Source organism: Salvelinus alpinus, chromosome 14 (genome assembly GCF_045679555.1).
Source record: "Salvelinus alpinus chromosome 14, SLU_Salpinus.1, whole genome shotgun sequence".
Classification (NCBI taxonomy): Eukaryota; Metazoa; Chordata; class Actinopteri; order Salmoniformes; family Salmonidae; genus Salvelinus; species Salvelinus alpinus.
The window spans coordinates 34,828,272-34,836,690 of NC_092099.1; positions in this window are offsets into that span (position 1 = coordinate 34,828,272).

Here is an 8,419-nt window from a genome sequence, read left to right on the forward strand (position 1 = left end):
AATGTATTCAAATTTCAATAGCTATTTAACCATTACTCCTAGAACTTTCAAAACTGGTTCTAGCTATCCCAATGGCATAGACATACATTGCACACATTTATTTTTTTGTCGATTTACATCTTGCACTACTTGAAATTATTTATTTACATTTTTGAATTTCAATAGCTCATTGGTCATATGACCTACTGGACTCAAACAAGGTTCAGAATGTCCACTGACTACCCTTCTATATTGCACACCCTTAAGTTTGTCCATTCATCTCACATGTTTTTACGTGAATTTTTCAAAATGTAAAATTTCAATAGCTCCTTGGTCATGTGACCTAATGACTTCAAACAAGGTTCAGTATGTCCACTGACTACCCTTCTATATTGCACACCCTTTAGTTAGTCCATTTTCATCTCACAAGATTTTACATACATTTTTCTAAATTTCAATAGCTCCTTGGTCATGTGACCTACTGACTTCAAACAAGGTTCAGAATGTCCACTGACTATACCTTCATATTGCACACTCTGATGTTTGTCTACTTTCACATCATGCTATTAGACTTAAATATGTAAGCTTTGCAGGTCTTCATTTCACATGGGTGTTAAAAAATGTTTTTGAAGTTAACAAATGTTCCAGCCTCGCAATAACTATCTTTCACATGGACACTGAAAAGATCCGCAAATGGCTGTATGTGGTATGGATCAAGGACAGGAGAGGTGTTCAAACAGAGGTGCTTAAAGGAAGGCGCACAGGTAGGCCTCATGAAAAACAATGTTTCATATGCTCTGTTTAATCACAGTAATAGGCAGTGATTTGTCAGTCAGAGTGAGCTTGATAAGGTGAAATAATCCTTTTCATAGCATCACTTTCATATACTGTACATTAAGACAAATCCTTCTACGTTGAGTATTAGAACACAGTTTCCATAACCTGATAATCACTTGATATTTGAGTGCATTCACAACAAGCCACCTGCAGACAACTTACAAAATGCAATATTGTATTTGAGGGTTAGTTTTTCTGATGGAAATAGTTATTTGATGCATGGCCTACTATTTCTAACTGGAAAAAGAAATTCCTATGTCTTTTGTGAGTAAAATCCTTTTTCCAAAATTGATTTAGGTACATTTTTGGTATATGTGTACAAATACCTAGGTGTCTGGTAAGACTGTAAACTTTCCTTTCAGACTCACATTAAGCATCTCCAATCCAAAATTAAATCTAGAATTGGCTTCCTATTTCGCAACAAAGCATCCTTCACTCATGCTGCCAAACATACCCTCGTAAAACTGACTATCCTACCGATCCTTGACTTTGGCGATGTCATTTACAAAATATCCTCCAACACTCTACTCAGCAAATTGGATGTAGTCTATCACAGTGCCATCCGTTTCGTCACCAAAGCCCCATATCCTGTCTGGGAACCCCTCGCCAACAGCCAATGAAATTGCAGGGCGCCAAATTCAATCAAGAGAAATCTCATAATTCAAATTTCTCAAACATACAAGTATTAGACACCATTTTAAAGATACAATTCTTGTTAATCCAACCACAGTGTCCAATTTCAAAAAGGCTTTTCGGCGAAAGCAGAACATATCATTATGTTAGGTCAGCAACTAGTCACAGAAAGCATACAGCGATTTTCCAACCAAAGAGAGGAGTCACAAAAAGCAGAAATAGAGATAAAATGAATCACTAACCTTTGATATTCTTCATCAGATGACACTCCCGGGACAACATGTTACACAATACATGTATGTTTTGTTCGATCAAGTTCATATTTATATCCAAAAACCTCAGTTTACATTTGGCTTTGCCTCCAAAACATCCCGTGAATTTGTACAGAGCAACATCAATTTACAGAAATACTCATAATAAACACTGAGTAGCAGGCAGTTTACTCTGGGCACACTTTTCATCCAAACGTGAAAATGCTGCCCCCTAGCCCAAACAGGATATACTACCCACCACTGCGACCTGTATGCTCTCGTTGGCTGGCCCTCGCTTCATATTCATCGCCAAACCCACTGGCTCCAGGTCATCTAGAAGTCCTTGCTAGGTATAGCCCCGCCTTATCTCAGCTCACTGGTCACCATAGCAGCACCCACCCGTAGCACGCGCTCCAGCAGGTATATTTCACTGGTCACCCCCAAAGCCAATTCCTCCTTTGGCTGCCTTTCCTTCCAATTCTCTGCTGCCAATGACTGGAACGAATTGCAAAAATCACTGAAACTGGAGACTCATATCTCCCTCACTATCTTTAAGCATCAGCTATCAGAGCAGCTTACAGATCATTGCATCTGTACATAGCCCATCTGTAAATAGCCCATCCAACTACCTCATCCCCATATTGTTATTTATTTTATTTATATATATAAAAATAATAAATCTCCTTTGCACCCCAGTATCTCTAAACACTCCAGTGTTTATTTGCGAAATTGTAATTATTTCGCCACTACGGCCTATTTATTGCCTTACCTCCCTAATCTCACTTCATTTGCACACACTTGTATATAGACTTTTCTATTGTGTTATTGACTGTACATTTGTTTATCCCATGTGTAACTCTGTGTTGTTTGTGTCACACTGCTTTGCTTTATCTTGGCCAGGTCGCAGTTGTAAATGAGAACTTGTTCTCAACTGGCCTACCTGGTTGAATAAAGGTGAAATAAAAAATAAAATAAAAAAATACTGTATGTGGTAATGTCTTATGTCTGTCCTACATGTAGTGTTGGTACATGGAATATTCCTCAACTGCATATATCATAAATTGCATTTGCAAATAGAAGTATTATGTTCAACAACTGACATTTTCAGATATTATTTTGACAAACACACTTTGGTGCTTACAATTCATTCTCTATTGTCATAGATTGGTGGGCACTGTCATCTGTGATCTTTGTGATATGACTTTCTTTCAGCACATACTGATGAAACTGTCACTTAATATTTTTTTCTTAGTCTACAAACACTCTATTCACTCTGTGATAGGGTTGGATCCTATATGCTACTTTTATTATTGTCCTGTAAATGGTGCAGTGCCTATAATTTAGGCTGTATGTAGAATGGGGCATAAAGGAAATTACCCCTACTACTAAATTACTAATAGATTATAGTGATAAGGAAAACAGCATACAAATTTGGCTTGTGTATTCATTTGCCTATAACTAATCATAATTCCATTATTTTTACATTAAAAAGAGAATACTTCAAAATGAGAAGATCCTGCCATGGAAAAGACGACTGGGTGGACATAAAGTGAAAGGAGGGGAAATAACTCACACCATGCAGCAGGACACCTTCAGCTGCGGAGTCTTTGTAATGCAGGTTTGATAGTTATATTTTCAATAATGAATGGTTAGCTGTTATGTGACAATTAGGTCAAAAACTCTATTTTATTTTTTGGTGTAGATGGCCAAGGAAGTTGCACAGAACTTCCCCAACATCCCCTCCCAAATTGATATGGAACCTTCTAAAACACATGGAGCAACTGCGAAAAGAAATGGCTGAGGATATACTAAAAATGTCTGGTATGTAATGACATTTAATTCAAAGTAAATGTAAATGCTTTATTTTTATGTAGTTGTGTGGGACAGCCATATGTTCAGTTCATGCCTATGATTTCAGAGTTCAACAAAGCCAACAACTGCTTCATGTGTGCCACTGATAAAGAACCTGGATGTGGCCCAAAGACTGCCTGGGTTAGTAACTTTATTTAACATGTTTATTATCTTTTGACAACAGTGACGGCATATAAGACAATTTATGATATAACACAATGGATGGCTAATTCGTCATTCGTCATACTGCATTGATATTTGATATTATTTATAACGTGTTACGCTTTGTTTTGTTTTAGATTGAATGTTTTGCATGCCAATGGTGGTTCCATGTGCTGTAACTAGGAATGAAGACAAAAGAGTCCAACGGAGTAAAGAACACAAACTGGAAGTGCAGTCTTTGTTGTTGAAAATGTATGCTATACCCCATCCACACTGAAGAGGCTCTGAAATGTACATCAACCAGGGATAAAGAAAAAGTTAATACTGTGAAATGTTTCATACTTATTTGAAGTTGTGTTTGTTAACATGTTGGAAAAGATTAAAGGTCTACAATTTCTGTTTAATTTGTCAATATTCCATTTTTATTCATTGATTTACTGGCCACCATTACTGTGGTTACATGTTCAGTATATGTATTGACCACTGCAGCCTACCTCACTAGCTCACCTTCCATCCCTGCTTTGGAGAATTAATAGCATGACTCTCGTACTTTGCCCTTTTCCTTTATGGTCGATATTAACGACGAAAGGAGATATTATCTGTCTCTCTCCTATTGTGTACCGCTGTTAAATAGTGTGGAAAAATAAAAAACAGGGAAAATAAGTACTTAGAACTACCAATTATTATAGATAAATATTAAAGAAAAGGGTAAACACAACACTGGACTGAACCCCCTAATTGTCAAACTAATATTAATGTACAACAATATAGAAGATACATGACTAGAGGATATGCAATATGGGTGTATATCCACTGCACGCTTCTTAGGTGTGTAACTGACATGACCAAGGAGCTATTGAAATGTAAAACTATGAAAAATGTACGTTACACCGCGTGATTTTACAGTACACAAACAAGAGTGTGCAATATAGAAGGGTACATTCTGCACCATGTTTGAAGTCACTAGGTCACATGACCAAGAAGGTATTGAAATTCTACATTTTGAAAAATGTATGTAAAATCTTGTGAGATGAAAATGGACAAACTAAAGGGTGTGCAATATAGAAGGGTAGTCAGTGAACATACTGAATGAACCTTGTTTGAAGTCATTAGGTCACATGACCAAGGAGCTATTGAAATTTTACATTTTGAAAAATTCATGTATAATCTTGTGAGTTGCAAATGGACAAACTAAAGGGTGTGCAATATAGAAAGGTAGTCAGTGGACATTCTGGACCTTGTTTGAGTCAAGTAGGTCACATGACCAATGAGCTATTGAAATTCGAATGTAAAAAGTTTGTACTTTGTTTACGCTCCCTAACTAATTCAACTAGGAATACAAAATGCTGCTCACCTTTCCACATGTTTATTAGCTTTGGAAAGCGAATTAATGTCCGAATCGTGAAAATAAGACATGTGCAATGTTGTGCGCAATTTTTCCAACATAATGACACTTATTTGGAGTCTGTGGCTCAAGTGTTTTGAAAGCTATTGAGGTTTGAAAGCGCGAATGTCCGTCGAATATCCAAATTGAAACTGTCTCTTTACCTCGGTATCTAAAGTCAATAACTAATAGGCCGAATTTAACGCATCAAATCCGAGCAGCAGCTCCAACTGTTTCCTATTGTTTTACGCGCGAGTCTGCATCAAAGAACCTGTACTCTAATCATTCCACAGGCGAGCAGTTAACGATCATCCTCTGACCTCTATACGGATACTGACCTCCCTCTATAGTCGAAACGGATACTGACCTCTCTATTCTTTGACGCACTGCTAAACGCTGCCACAGAGAGTGATGAAATTGAAGACAATCATTATTTTTCCTCGGTAGGTAAATGCCTACCGAGTATATGTAGGACACAACTTTACACCTTTACATTGCATGGAAATACTTAGTTGAAAAAACTTTTAGCGTCTGGTGGCAATTTGACAGCAATTCCCCCCGTCATAATATGAATAGTAGGATATGTATTTCATTTGGGAGCTCAGAATGATTACTGTCAATTTACCTTGCAATCCTTCAAACCGAAGATATCAAGATTCTTCATTTCGTTACAGCCAAAATCCCTTCAAGTGCTCATTTTTATCCAAATGACGATTCGGCAACGCATTTATGTAATTCCAGGTCTGTTTAATAATATAATATTGGCATTCAAAACGTTACTGACGTTTCAATAGGCTACAACTTTATGCAATGAATATAAGAGAGGTGAAAACAATCCAAAAAAATATATATTTGTATTTGTTTGGATAAAATAACGAATAGATTGAAATGTTCTTGCTATTCCCGATAGAGCGGGTATTGTTCCCCTGTGCAGCTGAAAGGAAGGGAAGGAATCAGAAATAATGGATGGTAAAACTATTTGGGGAGGAGAGTGTCTGAGTGGGTGACGCTTGGAGAGGAGAGTAGGAGAGCTGAGGAGGGGCGGCGCTGGAGACGAGAAACTGAGAATCATACTCCAAAATCCGAAATAACTGTGTGTTGCCTTTCATTCTTTTAGAAACTTTAAAAACATGTAATATTTTGAGTGACTTTCACAATGTATCAGTAACATCCAAATGAATGTATATCCAAATGAATGTAAGGAGCTCTAAAATGATATCTGCAATGGAAAGTGAGACTTTCACCTGTTACCCACCCTGGCCCTGGATCTGGGGGGATCCTTTATTTCTCTGTCCCAGCTCTGGCTCTGTTTCTTTCTTTCTGTCTGAGATGTCTCTGTTGTAGATACCGGGAGTTCTGTAGCTGTTTTCCTGTTCTTGTGTAATTCATCCAGTCAGGCTGTAGAAAGCATTAGGCCCAAACCCATTTAGACAGTCCCTCAGTTCCACACTGTTACATAACAGCAAAGCAGCGACCCAGTCCCACTCGGTCCAACACAGCCACCATTATAATATGAGGTTACCATCAAAATGCTGCTGGAATTCATATTAGTGTCTGACTGTCTCGCCTGCATTCTGTAATGCCATGATGTCAACAGCACAGAGCAGAGCACTGGCACAGAAAGTATGGTCTCATTTCGCTTTGAGGGGTTTCTGGGTATCGTCTGAATCAGTAGTTTGTGATAGTTCATATTAGGTATGGTCCGAATATGGGGTCAGGGGTGGAAGTCAGGGTTTGGAGCTCCATGGGGTCAGGGCTGGGAGACCGCCTGCTCAATTAGGCTGGAAATGGGAAGGAGTAGTGGGGGTCAGGGCTGGGAATCTGCCTGGCTGTAAAGGTGAAAGGTCAGAGGCCTGGTTCCAGGAGGGTGTTTATTTTTTTATTTCATCTTTATTTAACCAGGTAAGCAAGTTGAGAACAAGTTCTCATTTACAACTGCAACCTGGCCAAGATAAAGCAAAGCAGTGCGACAAAAACAACAACACAGAGTTACACATAGGATAAACAAATGTACAGTCAATAACACAATAGAAATATCTATGTACAGTGTGTGAAAATGAAGTGAGAAAATACAAATAACAATATGGGGATGAGGTAGTTGGGTGTGCTATTTACAGATGGGTACAGACTGGTACAGTGATCGGTAAGCTGCTCTGACAGCTGATGCTTAAAGTTAGACAGGGAGATATAAGTCTCCAGATTCAGAGATTTTTGCAATTCGTTCCAGTCATTGGCAGCAGAGAACAGGAAGAAAGATGGCCAAAGGAGGTGTTGGCTTTGGGGATGACCAGTGAAATATACCTGCTGGAGCGCGTGCTACGGGTGGGTGTTGCTATGGTGACCAGTAAGCTGAGATAAGGCGGGGCTTTACCTAGCAAAGACTTATAGATGACCTGGAGCCAGTGGGTTTGGCAATGAATATGTAGCGAGGGCCAGCCTACAGCATACAGGTCGCAGTGGTGGGTAGTATATGGGGCTTTGGTGACGAAACGGATGGCACTGTGATAGACTACATCCAATTTTTTGTAGTTGTCCACATATTCTAAATCAGAACCATCCAGAGTAGTGATGCTAGGCGGGCGGGTGCGGGTGCGGGCAGCAATCGGTTGAAGAGCATGCATTTAGTTTTACTAGCATTTAAATGCAGTTGGAGGCCACGGAAGGAGTGTTGTATGGCATTGAAGCATGTTTAGAGGTTTGTTAACACAGTGTCCAAAGAAGGGCCTGATGTATACAGAATGGTGTTGTCTGCGTAGAGGTGGATCAGAGAATCACCAGCCACAAGAGCGACATCATTAATATATACAGAGAACAGTCGGTCTGAGAATTGAACACAGTGGCACCCCCATAGAGACTGCTAGAGGTCCGGACAACAGGCCCTCCAATTTAACACACTGAACTCTGTCTGAGAAGTGGTTGGTGAACCAGGCAACGCAGTCACTTGAGAAACCAAGGCTATTGAGTCTGCCGATAAGAATGCGGTGATTGACAGAGTCGAAAGCCTTGGCCAGGTCGATGAAGACGGCTGCACAGTACTGTCTTTTATTAATGACGGTTATGATATCGTTTTGGACCTTGAGCGTGGCTGAGGTGCACCCACGAACAGCTCGGAAACCAGATTGCATAGTGGAGAAGGTACGGTGGGATTCAAAATGGTCGGTGATCTGTTTGTTAACTTGGCTTTCAAAGATTTTAGAAAGGCAGGGCAGGATGGTTGTAGGTTTATAACAGTTTGGGTCTAGAGTGTCTCCCCCTTTGAAGAGGGGGATGACCGCGGCAGCTTTCCAATCTTTGGGGATCTCAGACGATACGAAAGAGAGGT